General features: G+C 36.6%; 1 protein-coding gene, 1 long non-coding RNA gene and 1 other non-coding gene across 4 annotated transcripts in view; 1 reads left to right on the top strand and 2 right to left on the bottom strand.

The window, feature by feature from the left end:
• Positions 1–22,870, bottom strand: part of LOC136848078 (prostaglandin reductase 1-like) — a 98,579-nt gene that overhangs the window by 68,287 nt on the left and 7,422 nt on the right. The window contains exon 1 of one of the 2 annotated variants that reach the window (XM_067120258.1): positions 2,698–2,797. The exons of the other annotated variant lie outside the window; for it this stretch is intronic. The gene's annotated coding sequence lies outside the window, so the exon portion shown is untranslated. Of the gene's footprint in view, positions 1–2,697; positions 2,798–22,870 lie in introns of those variants that run through there. 2 annotated transcript variants of the gene reach the window in all.
• TRNAS-GCU (transfer RNA serine (anticodon GCU)) lies at positions 353–434 on the bottom strand. Its single transcript has one exon. It is a non-coding gene; the product is annotated as a tRNA-Ser (tRNA).
• On the top strand, positions 12,617–20,382 carry LOC136848079 (uncharacterized). The gene is made up of 5 exons (XR_010855930.1): positions 12,617–12,765; positions 14,667–14,745; positions 14,998–15,072; positions 17,077–17,184; positions 20,023–20,382. It is a non-coding gene; the product is annotated as an uncharacterized lncRNA (long non-coding RNA).

Raw genomic sequence — 22,870 nt, 5'->3', positions numbered from 1 at the left:
AAAATTAATATTTAAGGATACAATATTCATCAACAGTTTATGAAATGAAAACTAGAAACAAACTCGAAGACTAAAGTACGAGTCATAAGTTGGTACTGGCAATAAAAATATAGCAGCCAGCGGAGAATTGGAAGTAGTAGCCTAGACATGAACCTGAAGCAGGTAACATCTATGAAAACATTAGTTCCGAACGTCCTGGGCCAAAATCGATAGAACGAACGACGCAAAGGCAATCGACATTGCTTAAAAAGGTTGCAAATACTGCAGCGTTTTATAGCACTCGGTTCTGTAGTGATAAAACGTTTCACGGAGCAAAACGTTTACACGCAAATGAAGAACAAAAGGTCACGATCGACGAGGATGGGATTCGAACCCACGCAGGGAGACCCTATTGGATTAGCAGTCCAACGCCTTAACCACTCGGCCACCTCGTCATACTCAAGGGTGGGACCCCACTTGGACAAGATTCAAGTGAAAGGAATTCCAAGGTTACTGGTGTCTTCTTCACATTCCTTTTACCCTCCATTCAAGTTGGAATTTGTGTTGGCGTAGTCCTGATTTAATAAAAAATACAATGACATTCTCTCTCTCTCTCTCTCTCTCTCTCTCTCTCTCTCTCTCTCTCTCTCTATATATATATATATATATATATATATATATATATATATATATATATATACATATATATATGTACATATATATACACATATATACATACATATACACACATACATATATATATATATATAATTTATATATTTATATATATATAAAGAGAGGAGCAATTCTCCCTAATAAGAGGTGGCTTCAGGAAAGAAGTCTTAGCCAAGTTCACACTTGAATTGTTGAATCGAGGGTGAACCAGTGAAAAAAAAACCCTCTGCAACACTTAATGTTGATACAGCCACCCAAGAGGCTCCTTAGAAACGCTTGGTGACCCCTCCCCCTTTCATCTGCACACACTCCATCATTCAACTCTAGACTATCTTGCATCTATTGACTCATTTTCTGAATGTCAAGACCCTACCCAGTATTTCTTTCACTCCACCCTTCCAGCAATTTCCAGGCCTTCCTCTTCTCATTCCTCCCTTTCACCAGCCTCTCATCTTCCATTCTCTCCACATGACCAGATCACCCAAAACATTTTGATCCCTTTTTTTTTTTAACCTATGCTAATGTGTTAACCATTTCCATATCCACCCATTTCTCACTTTCAGTCCTACTTACTCCAAACAGACCTTGTAAGCAGTTCATCTCACACATGAAACTCCCACATTTAGCATCCATAAAGGAAAGTTCAATAATCTCCTTATACATTCCAACTTTGGCTTCCATAGACACTTCGCACAAATCTTTTCCATGCTCCCTGATACTTTCCTTGCATCACTTATTCTGTGATTCATTTCATTCCACTCTCATCCACAATTCATTAAATTTTCTACCATAAACTTGCACAAATCAAGTTTTCATTCTTACCACACATTAACGCTCTTCGCTCCACCTCCCTGGCGTCCATATGCTCACATTTACTGTCAACTTTCTCTTTAGCAAATACTTTCAAATCCTTCTACCATTTTATGCAGTTTCTCTTCACTATACCCAATCAACATTGCAACATTTACAAACATCAGACATTCGTTTTAGGTCTCTCGCTGTAGGGTAGCCCGTAAACATCAGCCGTTCCACATTCCATTCACGACCCATTTCCTTATCACACATCGTACGTCTAGGGTAAAACCCTCTTACACCATGTGAGTCACGCCTCCGTCTGGATATTCTACACACGTTTCACCACCATCATAAAACTTTTGATTGGTCAACAAATTACCTTCAATATCACACATCCTCGCCAACTAGCACATTGCATCACTCAGTTTTAGTCGGTTTTTATCGTACATACATATATTGTACACACACACACACACACACACACACACACATACACACATATATATATATATATATATATATATATATATATATATATATATATATATATATATATATATATATATATATATTATATATATATATATATATAGAGAAAGGAGAGAGAGAGAGAGGTAACATTGGCTGTGCATTCATATTTTAGCTAGTGAACCATGGAACTGCCCCTCAGTGAAGTAAGTAACCTAAGAATCTGCATGGTCACTTGGATACTCTCTCTTCAGTAGCACGTCAGCCCTCTGACAAATGTTGTCCCAGTGTTCTCTATCTTGCACACCCTGTTCCGCATCCTGGAGATTGAAGCCCTTTTCCTCTAACGTTTTTGCTGAATTTTGAAGCCAGTATTTGTGTTTGTAGTTCTCTCTCTCTCTCTCTCTCTCCATTATTCTTTCCAACGCCCTTTTTTGTGGCCTTCATTTCCCATTCTCTTTTCGGTAATCCTACATTTTAGGGGTCCAAACTCACTGCGTTGCATAAAGTCAAGATCAGCACGCAGACTTATCAAACATAAAATCATGGAAGAGAATGAAAAAATGAGCAGTTTAGTTGCTTACAGAAGCCGAGATTGTAAAAAGACAAAGGGAATAAAGAGGGAACGTAAATAAACAAAAACATGTGTTAGGGGATACGGACCGATAGAATTTAGAGAATATCGTAAATCTCCGCTTTTGTAAGCATTTAAACTGCTAAATTTTTCAGATTTATCAAAAAGTGGCTGCTGAAGAGCAAGAGGCCGTGCTAGGTTTCTACCTGGTTCCTGGTTCCTAAGCGCTCACTTCACAGACCCAGTTGCGGCCACACTACACTATTCGCTTGAGGTCCAGACCTTTATCCCGTTTGTTTTTTTTACAATCTCTGCCTCTGTGAGCAGATAAACTGGTAATTATTTTTAGCAGACACACTTTTGATTACACATCACCTTAAACAACACACACAAGGGACCAGTGAACTTGGACCCCTAACTGGAGTTCAGCGCCTACCCTATGACCCCACAGAGGCCGAGGAGGACTTCAAGTTTAAATACTGTAATATTACCTTCTTTTCATTACCAAACATTGGCAAGAGCTGTTGTCAATGTTTACTCTTCAAAACACTTTTGAACTGTCCATCGTTGTCATCAATGTTCATACTCCAGTTTCAGTAACTGATCTTGTTGTCCGTCCGTGCTGTTTTATTTTACCACGTTTCCAGATATTTGCACCTCTCTTTCCCTAATCTACGAATAAACCTCTTTACACCGCATCAAGTATGCAGAACCACCCGCCACGCTTTCTACCTTGGTTTTGTATTTTCTTGTTTAGTAACCGCCCTGTGAACAATAGCGGGTGGAATGTATGTCAACGAGTATATTGCGCAGTTTTGTGCAGTAACGGTTGTATTAGGTTAGGGAAAATGTCAGCAGAGATATTTAAATTTTAATAAACAGGAAAATGTGTTCAGATATCATGAAATTCATAACTACTGTATACAGAAGCATTGCCCAAGAGATGAAAGTCCGAATCAGTTAAAAAATTTGAAATTGAAGTAATTCCCATCTTGATGTTCCTTATATAAAAAAAGTGCATTCACCCTGCGTCTTGTTTGAGGAAGGTTATCTTTATATCTCGGCAGATAAGCTAGCACCTTTCAAAAGTCGATTGTCTTTGGTGATATCAAGTTTGACTCACCTTCTTGCAAAGGGAGTTTTAAATGAAAGTCAGCCTTGTGCTCACCTGACATGGGTCATTTTCTCATGATCTAAGGAGTGTAATCGCCGAACACAGCTTGCATTTTATTCAGGATCATTTTTTTTATTTCGTGATTTATGGCAAAACTAATCTCGACAACTATTCATTCCAAGGTTAACGTGTACCGTGTATGTATGTACACACATACACACATATATATACTGTATATATATTTTATATATATATTATATATACAGTATATATGTATACTGTATACACACACACACACACATATATATATATATATAGACGACCACATGAAAGGTGAAAATTAAAGACCAGGTACCAATATACACTTCTTATACAAAGTAAAATAAATAAAGATAGACATAAACAAGAAAACTTCACAAAACAAAGATCAAAGCCACTAACAAGCTAAACATCATTACTGAATGCAATCACTAGTTTGAAGTCAAATTGTCACATACCAAACAAAAATACTTTAAAAATACTTAAGAACTGAAACTACAGTTAGAACAGGCTATTGCTAAAAGGTAACACCTACAATTTTATGAACAAGGTAACTATCTAATGCCGAACTAATATTCATAAGTTGATTGTTAAAATGCTTAATAAAGGCAGATTGTATATTTCTCTTAACAATGTGTTACAAAAATTATCTCAGATGAATTTTTCCAGTCCATACAATGGTTAAAATCATTCATATGTACAAATTTGTCAATTGGCCTGTTCGAACTGCGTAACGATGCTGTTTTAGACGATAATCTAGTTCTTTACCAGTTTGACCAAGGTATTTCTTCCAGCACAAGGAATCGTGTAAATACAGCCATTAATTTGTTTTGGGAGTTACGAACAATGATATTCTGAAGTGTCCCTGAATTTTGGCAACAGTTATCTTGAAAATTTTCAGTAATTTTTAATGAAACAAAGATTTACGTTATATGGAAGTGTCAAAATATTTTCTCACCAAAGGGCTGATTGTTATTGGAATAAAAAATTTCAATTTGGATTAAAAATGTATTTTTAAGTAAATTTTACAAAATTCTGAGTCTAAGAATTCCGGGCTGCATATCCTTAACTAAAAACAGCTACAAAAAACAACGTGGTGATCTAGTGGACAAGAACAGACGTTGGTAGGTTTCTGTAAACATCAAACACAAAAGTTCTATCCCTTCTATGAACCAAAACATCTAAAACGGTTGAACAATTATTTTCCTCTTCAACGGTGAATTTAAACCAAATGATTTACCTTGTCCAAAAAACTGAGGTGGGCCAAACCAGAATATGTCATCAACGTATCGAAACCAAAAGTTTTCAAAAAACTCCCTAAGAATCGAAATTCCCAAACTTTGTAATAATTTCCGTTAAAAACAAACTTGCAATCCACACATAATTTTATCAATTCTAAAATTTTGTCAGAAGCTAAAGGTAAATCATGCCTTGTTAATTTGCCAATAAATCGTCAACTGGGACATTGGTAAATAAAGAAGTTACATCAAAACTGACCATTTTAAAGTCGTAATTTTGCGAGAATTACTAATTTTTCAACAAAATCTGTATTATTCTTTATATGCGATTGGGATAAGTTCAGATTTCTGAAAGCTACCAACAGGCCGGAATATATATATATATATATATATATATATATATTTATGTATTATCGTGTGTGTGTGTATGTGTGGTTATTATTAGTTTTTACTTAAGGGCATTCAGTTTATGGGATCTTGCTTGGAAGGCAGTACCTATTTTGGCCTCTTTCGCTGTAATAATTTAGTTGTTTATAAGGGTGAGAAATGTCAAGGGATGTTTAGTAAACTGACTGGGCCAGGGGGTGGGGGACCGGGGCGTAAAGCGCCGGAGGTCCCAGTTTTGAATCGAAATTTGAACACCACCGTCGACAGTGATTGATTGATAACAACTCGTGCCCTTCCAAGTTCAGATCTAAGAAGGCCGAATGTATGGTTATCACCAAGAAAATTTGCATAAGGCGGGTTGATGTACAGGGTGTACCATGATCTTAAGCCATGTTTATTAATTTTTTTCTTTATCTAAACATGCCTCTGTCCACCGATAGCGTGGACCATACGCTGGTTTCCGCCTTCAGGTTTTGGTAATACCACATGTCAAAGGATTTGGGAATGCCCAGCTATGCAAGTCTCTCTCTCTCTCTCTCTCTCTCTCTCTCTCTCTCTCTCTCTCTCTCTCTCTCTCTCTCTCTCTCTCTTGTGAGAATCATTCGCAAGACAGCGAAATAAGCAGCTAACCAAGGCATAGTCATTGTAGCTTTTGACATACCTTGAGACAATAGGTTTCGGTTTGTAAAACTACATTATGTCTTGTCCCAAGGTGTCTGAAAAATAATATATATGTATATATATATATGTGTATATATATATATATATATATATATATATATATATATATATATATATATATATATATATATATATATATATATATATGTATATATATATGGTGGGTCTTGGGACTTCTGCAAAAGGTATCTGTAAATGGGTAATCTAATCTAACGATTCACCCTGTCAACATATATTCAAAGTTACAAAGGTAGGAAAATTCAATGTCCAAAAAATATATCATTTAAATAACCTGCTAATGTATTTACAAACAAAAGGAGACAGCCGGCAGTGAGGATGTTCGTTGTGAGATTAAGCTAGTCATGTGCTGGCACAGGCTCTTGCCCGTAAAAGGATGCTCGAGGAGTCAGTGGATATGTCTTATGATGAAGATGCCAGAAATGTGCTATTTGAATAAAATCCGAAATTTACAGCGATAACGTTTAATTATTTTCTTAACTAATTTAATACAATATTCCTGACTCGGATGCAGAAAAGTGTTACATCGCATTGACGATGCATTAGCAAATTGCTTGATCGCATAAGTGTAAAAAGTATTGCTGAGTGAAGAGTATTCTTAAAAGTAGGCAGTCATCGTCTGCTCAGTCACGCTTTCACCATAGTCGGCGAATGGCTCAGCACAAGTCAGCTGTGAAATAGCTACCAAACCTCTCAGGCCATTGTACTGCATCTTGAACACGGAAGAGAATGGCCTGAGGGAGGCAGCCCATGGGCAGCCTCACCTTGAAAAGGGCCAGTGGCCAAGTGGCAGAGGGTAGGGGCCTTAGGCAAGGTGAGCTGCCGTCTGACCTGATCTGTTTTCATACTCTTCGGATGTCATACAAAAACTAAAATAACTTTGACTCTTACTAAACCCTGAGCCACAGCCCCAAGGAATTGTAGAGGCCTGCCTATGTGCCCTGCGGCCTCAATGACCTAAATGCTCGCGTTTCAACAGTAGAACTACGAGAATGTTCTGACATGGCAAAAAACAAAAAAAAAAAAAAAACAATACAACTCGAGTGGTAAGTTCTGGCTCAGCCACGTGAACCAGTCAAACTGGTAGTCTGTATGATGAATAAACGGTTTAAATTTAACTTGCAAAAGGTATTTATTAAATATCTGAAAAAACATGTGAATCACATTACTGCTTAAATTGAAAAAATTCTTACCTCAATAACAGAAAACCTAATAGATATAATGGAAATTTGACAAATACTTCGCCGCATTTTTAGGATCTCAGGTCAGTGTGGGTGGGGAAAAAGGTAGTGATGGTTAACAAAGCGACTTGTAGAAGACAAACTTCTTGGAAGCTTTCGTAAGCGACCAAATCCTTTTACTTTGGCCCTATATGCCTCCGAGGAGGGTTAGTGGTCTAAACAGTATTAGAGAGACTGGAGGACTATTAACTGCCTTCTTAGTCCAGGAGACTTTAGAAAATAGGGAAAAAATCAATGGAAATCGCTTGAAATTTCCTACAATTTGATACTAATACTCAGCCGATTAAGACCTAGAAGTTCTTCAGTAACATCGACAGGTTTTAAAAAGTGTTTTAAAACTGACAACATAAGATCATAAGGGAGAAAGAAGACTCAAAAACACATCTTATATATATGTCATTGTAGCAGGCAATCTCTCTCACAGGAACAAAAAATGTACACTCCTTCCTAGCAAAACTAGCGTACAATGCAGCTTTCTTATTTTTGGCCAGTTTACATCGATTTACACTCTAGTACACAAGGCTCACGAGAGTTTTATCTGACATTAGTTTCATTGCCATAAATATTAAAAATAAAATTGCAGTTAAGTCGAAAAATGGCAAACCCTGTTTGGATTCTGGACTACTTAGGTGCAGAGTCCCGTGTTGGTTTGATGAGAGCTAACCAACAACAACACAGAACATAAGTTTATACAATATACCAAAGACAAAAAGATGGTGTGATAGTACGTATCAATAAATGATTATGAATTTACAGCCTCAGAGGCTAAAATCCCTCAGTCATGCAAAATCTCTGAATTCCTCCAAAAATCCTAAAACCATACTGGATTTCAACTAGTCTTGTTAGGATGCTTACAGGATTAAAAGCAAGGTTCCAGTGTTCTTGGAAACGCTCTCTGTTTGCTGTCAAGATATAAAATAACATATTGATCGCCTTGAGGGTTAAACTTGAACTTACTTACCTATAGGATAACAGAGAAGTGGCTAATACAGAATATATTCATAGATGATCGATTTTGAATTGAACCTTGAATTCCTATTAGACTTTTCCAGATTGCGAACCTTAAACCTCTGTATGTGAATTACAATTTTCTTTTTATCGCTCTCTCTCTCTCCTTGGATTCCAGAACTTAGATACAAAACGAATTCCGGTTTCAGAAGAACGACAGAACACTGAACGACTTGTAGACAGTTCGTTGGACAGAAAGGTACTACACAGATGGAGAATTGATAATTATAAATCAAGAACGACAAACACTGAAAGACTGGATACAAAAACAGTTGTGATGACAGTTCGTTGGACAGAAAGGTACTACACAAATGGAGAATTGATAATTATAAATTAAAAGCTGAATATATATATATATAGACTATATATATATATATATAATTATATATGTATAAATATATGATATATATATATATATATATATATATATATATATATATATATATATATATGTTATTGTCTGAAGTGACCCAAATTTCATACATATAAAATATGTGAATATAAAGAGCCTGCGGTGTTCATATGTTTATTTTACCAACTTTCAAATATAGATATAATAAAAATGTTGATAGACGGTATATCATGATGTAGCTTTAAAAGATTCTTTTTCATAATGTTTATATGTACATTTACACAGACACGGACCCTCACATATATATATATATATATATATATATATATATATATATATATATATATATATAATATATTTATAATTTTCCAATACACGACTATTTAACAGATTTCTTTATATGTTTTTATTTTCATTCATTTCGTCATACAATTCAGGTTTCCTTTTAAACGCTTTGTCAGATCACTTTTTTTTTTTTTTTATCAAAACCTTTTCGTAACGCCACGTCTGGCCGGATGTTTTGACTACTCTTGTCGCCAAACGTTAGCGGTTAACCTTTCTTGCGATGCAAAAAGGCTTTCGGGAATGCCTGTGAAAGACGCCCCAGGTGGCCGCACTCCTAAATATTTCATCACATAACCCGTTGAAGGACGCCCTCTTCGCTTCGCCATTGCAGCATGTATACATTATATATAGGCCTATATACTGTATATATATATATATATATATATATATATATATATATATATATATATATATATATATGTATGTGTGTGATAATAATAATGTTCCATACAAACCGTTATTACAGCCAATTTTTCTTATAAAAATACTACACAAAAATAGAATTTGGTGATATGCCTCTTCAACTTGATATTTCCTGTGCCACCTTGTTGATAAGAAAATCTGTATAGCAGGGGTTACATTCCACACTTTCTGATGTGGTAGTCACGTGTACAGATATCTTTTACCACATCCTACCAGCCGGTCTTCTCCATTAGAATAAGGTCCAACCAGTCGTCGACTTTTTTTTTTTTTATCAATTTACTAAGCAAAGGTTCCTTTTGTTAAATGCAATAGGTCATAATATTTGAGAGCTCAAATGTTCACCCACACACACACCTGTGTCCACATAAGGTAGTCTCATTTACTGAGTATATTATATAATATTCACATTTTGTGAAACACACTTCTCATGCTGTGCAAAAACACAAGGGAATCAAAGCAACCACATCAATTCTCATAATAATGTCGGGATACGGATGTCAAATAGACTAGATTAAAAAAAAAAAAAAAAAAAAAAAAACAGGCATCGATTGTAATGTTCCGATCCGCTCATGATTCAGAATCTTTTTTTTTTTTTTGCTGCAGATTCATAAATAATTCTGTACGATTCCCTTTCGTTTAGTATTTTTGCTTCCCGCGTCGGACTGACAAGAGGAATAGTACAGGGTCTCGAAAGCGCTCTGTATAGTTTTTTAAAACTTATATTTCCAGTTACGTAACTGTGGATTTGTTTCTCCATTTCAAGAGTCGTGATACTATAAGTATTTTTTAACCGTTTCGTTGTAAGTTAGATGCATGACAACTCAATGATCTACACTAATACTGGCAGATCAAATGAGGCACCCGCCAACCTCTCATCTCATGTGATAGTCTATTGATTTCAGTTGCTGTGAGCAGTGCTCTGCTGGAGCACCATGGACTAGGCGCATGTTAACGAATTTTAAAGATAAGAGTCATATCTTGTGTAAACTGTTTTTAGCATTTTATTTTTTAGATAAAAAATCTTCATACTATTGAAGATAAAATCAGTAAGGTCTCAGAACATTAGGCTCAATAAAAGTACTAGTATCAACCATTGATTGGATGATTCATTCATTTATTGTTGCGGTATATTATTATTATAATTTTTTGGGGGTGGAGGTGGGAGCGTCTTATCACAGTCATCCTTGTTCGACTGGGTGGTTTTTATAGTGTGGGGTTCCGGGTTGGATCCTGCTTCTTTAGGAGTCCATCACTTTTCTCAGTATGGGCGCTGTTTCTAGTAGCACACTCTTCTGCTGCATGAGTCCTGGAGCTACTTCGGCATCTAGCTTTTCCAGATTCCTTTCAGGGATCTTGGGATCGTGCCTAGTGTTCCTACGATTATGGGTACAATTTCCACTGGCATATCCCATATCCTTCTTATTTCGATTTTCAAGTCTTGATACTTATCAATTTTTTCCTCTTTCTTTCTCATCTACTCTGGTGTCCCATGGTATTGCGACATCATTGAGTGATACTTTCTTCTTGATTTTGTCAATCAACGTCACGTCTGGTCTATTGGCACGTATCTCCTTATCTGTTCTGACACCATAGTCCCAGAGGATCTTTGCCTAATCGTTTTCTATCACTCCCTCAGGTTGGTGTTCGTACCGCTTATTACTGCAAGCTAGCTGGTGTTTCTTGCACAGGCTCCAGTAGAGGGCTTTTGCTACTGAATCATGCCTCTCTGGTTCTGTGCAAGAGCCGAACATTCGTTTGCTATGTGGTTGATGGTCTCGTCTTTCATATTGCACTTCCTGCATGTGGGTGAGATGTTATTTCCATCTATTGTTCTTTGAACATATCTGGTTCTTAGGGCCTGATCTTGTGCCGCTGTTAGCATTACTCCTGTTTCCTTCTTGAGTTCTCCCCTCTGTAGCCGTTATTATTATTATTATTATTATTATTATTATTATTATTATTATTATTATTATTAGTAGTAGTAGTAGTAGTAGTAGTAGTAGTAGTAGTAGTAGTAGTAGTAGTAGTAGCAGTAGTAGTAGTAACGGTCACAGCGTGCACGTCCATGTTGAAAAACCTATTTTAGTGGGCTATTATCAACTTGTAAGCCAAGCTTTCACACAAATAAATAGCCAATGTAAATAAAAAGAAGAGTAACAGTATAACAAAAACTATAAAACGAGATGTTTTATTAAAAATTACAAAAACTATAATAATAATAATAATACATTAACGGAAAGGTGAATAACTGGCAGTATTGGTAAGTCATAAAATAATGAAAATCGGACGTTATATAAATACCGATTTCGTCAGTTTCAGATATCTTTAACTCCTCAAAAGACAGCAGGGCAGTACTGATCTTTTGTGTATAATAATGATAATTATTCTTATGGAAATCGTAAGTCAGCATTATTCATATACAACCAGTCATTATTTGCTATGCCTTGCGTAACATGTAAAAGAAAAAGAAAAAACACCCATCTTCGCGTTTTACCTGTCAACCGGAGGGGAATTCCTACCGTAGTAACCGCCTCCCCCCTCTCTCTCTCTAACTCTCTCAGCCGTTGCCAGAGTAGTTGCCGGTTATTCTATTTAGCCATTATTAAAAGGTGCTTACAATCCTTTGCTGTTATGCAAAGTATCACTGGTAAATGATATTCGTGCCATGGCTCATATATCATGTAGTTTCGTACATGGCTTACATACGCACATTCACATTTACCCATCTGCCCTTTTATATATAAACTTCTATTGATTTTTAATAACAGCGCTGCATACCTTTCTTCAGGCTCATTATCAGCTCGCATAATCATCGCAGGTACTGTCCAAAACGAAATATATTCAGGGAGAATGAATTAACGATATTGCCAAACAGAGGGACTACCATGTGTGATGTAATCCTTACTCTGATGTTGTTGCGACTTAATTTCAGTCGTCAGCCATATACTGAAATTCTGATAGTGATATTAAACAAACTAAATTACGACCAAATGTATCTGAAGCTTCATATTCGTTCAAACTTAAGATTTTAATAGTGCATAACATGGTGCCTGAATTACAAATTTATTTCAGCTTTGGAGCATGGGCCAGTCAGCACACACACCTGGTCGTTTTACTAAGCTCGAACTGTCAATAAAAAAAAAAATAAGAGAAAAAAAATTAGAAAAATGATTGGTAAGTACAGTATCGTCAAACCTATCTATTGTTGTGACATCTAACCCAGAAAGGTATAGCTGGCAACTGCGGATGCTGAGCGCTCGATGGTAACCGAAATGCACCAAGCCGAGTCGGTGGGAGACTCGAAACACATCGAGATCCTGACTGCCAGTGTGCTGCTGATCTTGAACCGCTAAAGGTAGTGAGTGACGACGTCTCTTGCCAAGTCTACTGTCAGTCATGACCAAGCTCAAAGTTCACGTCGTGTATTGGTAAGTATTTTCCATTGGTGCAGTTTTACTACTACGATAGACTATCATTTTGATGTCTGTATCCTAAATTGAGTGTTTATGGGACCTCGAGAACCAAAGCTATTCCTGGCAGCAGTCGACTTGAGAGAAAGGTATTATTAAAAATGTCACTGACACTATATTTGGGGTATTGTGCTTATTACCTAGTTACAAGAGCTTCCAGTCGTGTTCGGGGATAGCTCAAAGTCATGGAATATCCCTGAAAATGAGCAGTGGTGTAGCTGGCATTCTATCAATGGGGGTGGCCTAGGTGGGGCCAACGAAAATTACTCAAAACTAATGTACGAATTCTGTAATTAGCAGAATATACTATTCTCGAATGTATATCTCTACGTGAATGAAGGAAAATAATAGTATCAGTAAAGCTCAATTTTCAATTAATTTTCAACTTTTACTATATGCAAATGTATCAAATACCGTAATGTAAATTTCCTCAACCTTATATTCGACAGCAGCCTAAATTCTGTTATCAAGATTTAGGTTTCAACTATAGTATATAGTACTATCCTTGTTACGTAAATATATCAAAATAGTGCATATCATCAACAACACAAAAGACTTATGACCCTCCAAAATCTCTTCAAAATTTCAACCCATCCCATTCCCTCTTCGTCATCTCTTCCCCCTGGAAAGTAACTCTAAGCAACAGTAGCAAATTGCATTGCACTTATTCAAAACTTTAACTTCGTTTCAATCACTTCATACCTATAACCTATAACTATAATTCTGCGTTTGACCACCAAAGGACTAAAGTTTAGATACAAAGGGAATTTCAACTTGGGGGGGCCAAGCATCTGGTTGGGGGCGGCCGGGTCCACCCATACCGACGCCACTGGCCTGCACAGCCACACAGAATACAGACACGTGTTTCGTAACACAACACTGATCGATATTCTTAGCAGGTTTCACTTTGTACAGGATTGATTTTGATGAGTTTTCGAATGATGTTACCGGTAATGGTGATCTCAAAGGGACCAGTGGCAATCTATATTGAAGAATATTGTGACTCGATCTTGGAGGTTCCGTTTTCTTCGTAGTCCCAAGGGCGGTTTCTTTTTTTTATCATTCCGGATTGTGTAATTCTCTCTCTCTCTCTCTCTCTCTCTCTCTCTCTCTCTCTCTATATATATATATATATATATATATATATATATATATATATATATATATATATATATATATATATATATATATAACTTTTATATATATATGTACATATGTAATGTATATATATATATATATATATACATAAACATACATATGCACACACACCTGGATACTTTTGGAACTATCGAGATAAAATTAACATATACTATTCTTTATTCGGGGACTATGATTAAAATGTGATGGCAGGATTTTTTTTTATTGCCTGGCAATACCATGATATCGTGACAAGAAAACGTACTTTCAAGAAGTTCAGGAAACCTACGAATACTGAAAATGAGCCAGTTAATTGCAGATCATAAATATAAAAACTAAATTTCGTATTTTTCTTTCTACAATGCAGACCACCTGTTATAAAAATGCGTTTTTTTGTAAGTAATTCTTAACGGTTTATATATATATATATATATATATATATATATATATATATATATATATATATATATATATATTACGGGTTTTATAGCAAAATGGATTGATTGTTTGATTGATGAAGGGCAAAACCTCCGGTTATTAATGAAATGAATTCCTGTAAACCAAAACAAAAGATCTTTGTTCACTCCGAGGTGATGAGGCATTTATGAGTGTACTCCATGTACAGAATAGATGGTGTTATAGGACTATTAGTAAAGTTGACTGATAAAAAATTATTGTGCAGAATCTCCAGTTTTGGTAACTTTAGTTTTATTTTCTTGCAGCGGCGCCTGAGGTTACGCCCCCAAGTTCCAAAACTTGAAGGAACAACTTGAGGGCGAATTCCCCGATAAGCTGGAAATAGTAAGTCTCTCTCTCTCTCTCTCTCTAACCGGTTCCAGCGACAGATCATGAGACCAAACTTTCATCAATCAAATCTCTTCATTTTCTTGAAATTTACAGCAAAGTAACGCTTAAGAAAAGATGAATGATTGAGTTTGGCATTCTTTTAAAACAAAATTGTGGTTGAGTATACTCCTGTTACTTGCGAGCATTTACGTAACCTTGAACAGTCCGCTTTTAACCTAAATCTTAAATTGCACTGAACTGTTGCAGACTGGCGAGGGAACACCTGATGTGACTGGGTATTTTGAAGTCACCGTAGGCGACGAGCTTGTCCACAGCAAAAAGGTAAGAAGTTCAACAAATCGTAGTGATTTCGATCACTGTTTTCATTGCATAAGATATTGGCTTAGAATAAGATTGGGAGTCCATGAAATTAAGTTTTTTTTATGAGAAAAATTAACTTATAATGGTTCCAACTTCTTCAAATAATTTTAAAGCTTGCCCTCCTCGCGTGCTGTAAAATTGTTGGAGCTACCAACTTCGCATTTCGTTCTTGTTTTCCAGTAATATCACGTGTGTTTACATCATCAAAATGATCACGTTACGCTCACTAAATAAAAATACAACAGTCGGGTCCAGATCGCCCTTCCCAGATCCATTTAAATTTGAGAATACTGCAGCATTTTGCAGCTGTCGCTGCAAATTCACATTCCCATAAAAGTTAACTTTATCAAGAATGCCATCCATTATTGTTGGGACAAGTTGTATGCACGTAGCTTGCCGGGTTCCTAGTACCTTCTTCCACGGTTCGTAAGTTTCTGTGGGTTAAAAAAATATGGCGTTATATCTGATTTACCTGCAGTTTTAAGTACTGAATTACAGCTGGTATTGTGTATACCTGTCATTGGTACGTAATTCTTATGGCCGTGATTGGTAACTTGGAGCCAGAGATTGGTAACTTGGAGCCAGACACCCACTGAGCAGCTGGAGGTTCTCCAGTAGCAGTGACGTTGTCCAATCAAGCTCTGATGAACTTGGACAAAAGTCGCCAGCAATTTAGCCAAGTGTCCATTGCTTGGCTGGCCTTTGAAAGTAAATTTGTTCTATACGTACCACTTAGAGTCTTAGACTGTTTTGTATGAAAAGGATCTAAAGTAATGTGCAACAACTTGATTGTTTCCTCAGCAACTCTGTACTGCCATTATTTTAACTGCCAAATATCTGTTTCTTTATGAGATTGAGGAAAACAGATGCACAATAAATTTGTCAAGATTAAATTAAAATATAAAACAAGAACAGGATAAAGAAAATAAATGGAACTGTGAAATGTGGTTATATTTGCTTGCTTCAGTCAACGTGTCATGATTAAGCCAGAGAAACGAAAGGGCACTTGTCAAGAAAATAGATGAATAACCATACTGTAGCGGAGCTTATAGAAATAACAACACACAAACATAACCACATTCAAGCCTGTGCAAAATCCCAAACCAACCATTCACTCCCATGAGCAAAAACAAAATGTCCTGCTCGTAATAGAAAGGTTACATTTTAAACACCAATGACAAAAATGGCCAGACATAAGATATAACCTTCCACGAGGAGGATTGTTGGTATCCTGAATGTGAAATATTAGGAAATATTTTATTAACACAAAGAAATAAGGTGAATGAGATCTTGCTTTAATATTTTTTTTCTTTTTATATCAGGGGAACTGGACTAATCATACAAAATAGAATGAGGAGCACAACTGCAGTGTAAATTTACCCTAGTGGAATATGTATTATAAAAAAATGTCATTTGTTTACTCTGTTCCATTACAATTGGCGTCTGTTTATGGTTGTGGGAGAAAGAAAATTTTAGGTTTGTGCCATAAAACTGTTACCTTTGACATGCTCCCAGGCTGGCGTGTTTGCATTTAGAGTTCTGCCTCACAGATTACCCAAAGTAAGACAGGAAATATGACTCATTCAAGATACCAGCAATCTTCCCTGTGGAACGTCTGATCTTATGTCAGACCTTTTTTGACTAGGTTATCATGTGTGTTGTACTATAACGGCAAATAATTTGCAAGCCATTATACTGTGCTTTGCAGTTACAGTATTGAGTGGAATATAATTCTAATTGATGTATATTTATCGTAATAGATTGATTGATGCCTTGCTTATGTAAGTCCTGTCACGCTTGTCCTGCCGTTAGTCTCGCCGAGTTGGGTGGAGCTATGCTAGAAGGATGGGCAATGGTGGAAAACCGAGTCAAAATAAGAAAATTGGACAAACTTACATGCTGTGGAGGCCTCTTTAAGATGTGTTTGTTTCTGTTTACAGGAAGTAATACAAATCAATCTTTCAGGGTGGCGACGGCTACGTGGACAATGAGACCAAATACAACAAAATTGTGGATGCCATTCACGATGCTCTGGGAGACTAACATGGGGGGAGAGCCTTTGATATTTCCATGGTAATTATATGCTTGACCACCCTCATAGTTATTATTGTTGGTCTCATTTTGTCTGTTCTTCATACTGTACAAAGTCACCCTGATTCAGTTTTGAATGTCATATAAGTCTGCCATTGTGTGAACATCATCTCAGAACTGTTCATGAGTTTGCTGAAGTTGTTTGAAGGTTTGGTTTGATGAGCTAAAATGTGATCTGTAATACTGTAGTAAATGGTTGTATGTAAAGTTTTCTAAGGTTGTAGCCTTTACCATCGTAAACCTTACTGTATAAATGTGAAGGAGTGCAGTATCATTACCTTGAATTTGAAATGCAGTAGTTGGATGATTGAATAGGTATGAGTATGTTTCTATTTAAGTGGGTACTTAATTGAACTATTATTATTAAAGAATATATTGAGTAACTATTTGCACTATCTGTTTCTGCTGTCTTGAATGCTGTTTCAGCCTAATTTCTGTCCTGCTCCAGATTTATACCCATATGGCTAAATAAAGGAGGCATTACCAGGAAATAGATAATTTTGTAAACTGTTACATGCACCGGTTGCTCATTGGATTCACAGTAATTCATCGCCACTGCTTGAGCCTTATTCCTTGGTGATTTTATCATTGCTTTAAGCTACCTTGGTGTGGCTGGATGTAATGGGGAGAGTTGAACAGTCCAAAAAAGGCTTGCGATCGACTGCCATGTCTGAAAAGGTTAAAATTCCTTTGTTATTCTATAAGTAATTTGAGTTATTTGGTTCTGTATTGTTGCTTCGTTCTCTGTTCTTCCTCCCGTCCTGTTTTCCTCTCTCAGGCATATGTCTAAATCAGAAATATGCCTAAATCATACTTTACTTGCATTACTTGGATATATTTTGTAAAGTTTTTTGCCAGTGAAAGTTTTTAATAGGGCCTTCTTATTATCCACCGAAATTTTGATGAAATTATGGCATACTTCGTCTATTTCTGTAATTTTTTTCTCAAGACATGCTTCCACTTACGTGCATTGTTAAGATGAAATTTTTCTTATTCATCAAACTGTTTTTTCTTTTGTTAGCTTTGACATGCCAGTAACTTCTGATGTCATATATTTTGTGTGCTCCTTCATAAATACAACCTGTATATTTTACATAAACTTTGATTCAGCTGAATAATCTGTCAAAAACTTGAAAAGAAAACCAAAATGGTATGAGATATACAGCAGTCTTGCAAAATGGGTATGAATCCACCGTGGCTAACATGCATGATTTCTCTCGTGTGTTTTTTGTTTTTGTTTTTCTTTTTCTCCTTTACTTTTACAGCACATTTTAGGCCCGTATCCATTCAGCATCTCTGTTCAAAACACAAATCTTTGTGTATCGCTGACTATGACTGTAACTACCTGTGCTTTTGCAGTGTTGCTGCAGTATCTAGCCAGGTATAACACGTAGTGTCACCCTCTTCCTTCATCTTTTTTTTTGTGTAACTTATTGTTCATTCTACATTTTTATTGCATCTACAGTGCCATATGTGTTTGGTACAATTTTTATTTTTCAGTTTGTCAGCTCCAAGTATGCTATCTCATGTTGTTAAAAATGCCTACTTGTTATTGCTATTTCGAAATTGCCTTAACGTTATTGGCAAGATAGGCCTTCACATTGTATATAGTGTTAGCTACAATGCTTGTATCGTTTACAATGGGGTCACTGACGTGAGAGACAAACCATGTTATTTGTTTGCTTTGGTTGGAGAAGATTGTTTCAGCAAATATTGACAGTGTTCTTCAGATGGAATAAGATTGAACAATCCTGAAACTTTATTGAATAAGATCCCCCATATCCTCTACCGTTCAATTCAGCCTTTTGTATGCTGAACAGGTGTGGTGGCGTCTAAGTTTTGAGTATGGTGGGTATTTGCCTGAATGATCCCATTTTCAGAGTCTCGATTCTTCCTTGCTCTTGCTTCCAGCTTGGACATTTCTCGAGTTTTCAAGCGGCAAAGACTGTCAAGCAACAAGTCAAAGCTGCTGTCACCACTGCAGATATGAATGAGAGATGCAGGAACCACCTTGCCTGCTCTTGATTTCCTTAAGAGTAATGAAGACCTTGTTGTCCTTTTCCTTGTCCTCTCCAGACAGGCTTGATAAAATGTCTTCTTTCCTCTATCAAACTATCCTGTCCTTAAGAGGAGACACCAGACTATACCGTGACACCTGCAGACATCAGAGGTGTCTAAAGTTTAGGAAGGAGTTGTTTATTTATCGTTGTCGGCCTTGCATCAGAAAAAACAATGTCGGGTCCAGTCCCCTGCAGCCACAGCTCTGTCCACAGCGACTTCAGGCAGCCAGATGGGAATTCATTCTGGCTCAGATCTCCATCTTTCAGCCATGACAATGCGTGTATTCCAAATGTCATATTATCACATTATTAGAGTCTTTCCCTCAGTTCTGTGATTTCTCCCCATACAGAGTGCTTTTTAAGGAACCAGAATTTTAAGTAATTGTTTCTTAAAATTCCAGTTAACTATACGTGGTGATCCCCCCATTCTTAATAGTGTGTGGCTTTTTACTAGACTAACTGAACCACAAGATTAGTGACCCATAACAGTGCAAAGTTGTCAGATTGTGACAGTCACTACCTATTTAACAATTATATATTTAACAATTCTGTCATGTCTTAACTTTAGCGTACTAATGAATATGCAAAACCAATTTTAAATGAGGCAAGACACACTAAATGGTGCCTTTTACCGGGCTTTGGCATATGGAGTGAGCTGTTCTTGTTGATTGTATATATAAAAATTTCTGTTATCTCTTCATTTGTAAATTTTGGCAGCACCAGTATGTAGGTATATGATTATTTCTCTTTAACATTTCAGATGAGACGGTTGTGATCCTGTCACGAGGATTGGATGATATGAAACTTGTGGCCTAAAGCCCTCAGGGGAAAGGCCTCAGGTGGAAGCCTGCTGTAGCTGATTCAGTTCTGGTGGAAGGATTTGCTCGAGTTACATCAGGGGAAAATGCTCAGGGAAGAAGGAAAAAGCAGGAGGAATCTCCATAGATTTTTTTAATATCTTTGACATTTTCGGTTTGGTCAAGATGTGACGGATTAAATTATTTAAATTATATATTTTTTTTTTTTTGACAGACAGTGTCATGTTAGTGCACTTTAAAAAGACGAAATTCCACAATACAATGAATTTTAGTTTTGTAAGTAAAGCAACTAATCTTCTGATGATGTTGGTATTCATTTCCTAATACACGTGCATAGTATGTCGCTGATTGATACTTGTACCATTCTGTTTATGACCTGTCAACTCTTACTGACCACGTTTAACAAAGTGGGAATGTTAACCTCATGCCTAACCCTTCCGTATTATACAGGCATGGGACATCATGAATTTAGAATTTATATGTACCAGTAAGGTAAGCACCCCAATAAGACAAATTAAGATGGGCGTGCCTCAGGTGCAACGTTGCGGACAATATTCTTTAGAACTGTCCTCCCATTGAATCTTAGATATGACCATGTAAGAGGTATTTCGAAAAGGAATAGTGTTCGTATTTTAAGTCCACCCACGACCTGTGAAGGTGGAGTAGGTTAAAAGATGTGATGAAAGGGTGCTTTTATCAAGATTTAAGATCGACACCCACACTCTACAGGATAGTCTGAAATGGTTACAGAAAAGTACAGTTGTAGCCCAAAGGTCTGGCTTTTACTTTAGTTCAGGTCCCACTTCCTCTTTCTTATAGGTGTCCAATGTCTCCTGACTGTCACGTCTCCGTACAAATGTGGGGTTTTCCTCCCTCTACCGCATTTAGATCTTTGTACATCATATCATTTTATTTTCTTAAACACCTTTTCGCTCATAAATGCTGAGTGTCTGAAAGTGCCTCGGTGCTTGGCTTTATAGCCTAAATTTAATTATTCCAAAGTCTGGCATATATATTCCTTTTTCATCAACTTATCATTGTCGTGTTCATTCTGCATGATCAAGCCATCTTAAGTACACTGATTTATTCTTTCACCTACGCTCAACTTTTACCATTTCTACACATCTCCGCAATTAGCACCCTTTTCTTCTTAAGGCACATCTACTATGCTTATAGTTCATATCAACAGTTTTGACCTAGATCTTTCATTTGCTTTTAACATCTACACTTCACTTCCATAAAGGAGAGTTGCCATAACAAACCATTTATACATTTCTATTTGACTCCCCAAGATTTTGGAATTCGCTTTTTTTTTTTTTTTCATTACCCCAAGTTCCTCTTAAGAGTCGGTAGAGTTTCGGCTAGCATTCTTAAACGCCGGCCAATGAAGAATTAGAGGAATTTATTTCTGGTGACAGAAATTCATTTCTCGCTATTCTGTTATAAACTGTAGGTCCCGTTGTTATATCCAGTTGGTTCTTAGCCACGTAAAATAAGTCTAATCCTTCGGGCCAACCCCAGGAGAGCTGTTAATCAGCTCAAGATTAAACTATGTAAACTTTTTTTTCCATCTCCTGGTTTCCATTTACCCATATAACCTTCTTGCTCACTTTTGCTCTCAACTCACTCTTTTTGTAAAAACATCAACGCTAGCACTGGTTTCTGTAGTTACTCTTCACTGCCTACAATTAGAGCTGTATCATCTGCAGGCATCGACTATTCCACACTCTAATCACAGCTACCTCATCCAGCAACTTTGCATCTGCATCACTAATATTTATTTGATATCTTGAATCACTCCATTCATGAAAGTCTTGATTTAGCTATGGAGACTTACGCACACTTTGCTTAGATCCAAACCAGTTACTCTCCTAACCACTAACATGCTTGTTTCACCATGAACATTTTGACTGTCCGACAACTTATGTTCTGTGCCATACTAATCTCAACACATACAGCACAGTTCTTCTCTTATCATTTTATCATAAGCTTTTCTAGGCCCACATTTGCAGCATCATGCTTTTTCTCTTAAATCAAAACTTTTCACAATACTATTTTATAAACGCTTGATCAACACTTCCTCATCCTGGCCTAAATCCACCCTGTTCTTCCCCTATAAGTCCTTCTTGTCTTCTGTCTTAGCATCTTGATCAAAATCCTGCCATACACCCTTCCTGGTACTCTGTAATGTTATATATCTAAGTCATTTCTGTCAACTGTACCTTTATCTGATGGAACAATTATTCCTCTCACCCATTCCTCCAGGAACTTTCCCTCATTCAGATAAACTGTGATCAGCCAATCGATCGTACTATCGCCACCAACTGGAGCATTTCGCTTGTAGCCTAGTCTGATGATACCCTAGTGAATTTTTACTTTTCAACCTTTTAATTACCTTTGATCCTCACAGTCACTTCCACGAGCATTCTCAACCTTTATTTCTTTGGTCATTCAGATATGCCTCTTCTGTACTCCACATTTTACAGAGCTTCAAAATCAGTTGAAGCCACAGGAAAAGTTTAAAAAGGAACGACAGAGTGATAAGTACTGTGTGTAATTAACACATCTTTGGGTCACAAAGCATGAAATAAGTGAGCAAGAAAGCTCCTACAAAAGTAATGTGACAAAGTAAAAAACATTATTAGGCCATTACAAACAGAAACAATGTCCATCCAAATCACCCAGCTACTAAATACACAAGTCAAGATGGGAAAGGGATTGGCTAATGACAGCATCATATACAGAAATGAATGAGAATACATTTTTTCAGATCTTCAAAGTACTCACTCC

Source organism: Macrobrachium rosenbergii, chromosome 18 (assembly GCF_040412425.1).
Source record: "Macrobrachium rosenbergii isolate ZJJX-2024 chromosome 18, ASM4041242v1, whole genome shotgun sequence".
Lineage (NCBI taxonomy): Eukaryota > Metazoa > Arthropoda > Malacostraca > Decapoda > Palaemonidae > Macrobrachium > Macrobrachium rosenbergii.
The sequence above is the reverse complement of the archived record's forward strand: the minus strand, read 5'-3'. Positions and strand labels throughout refer to the sequence as shown.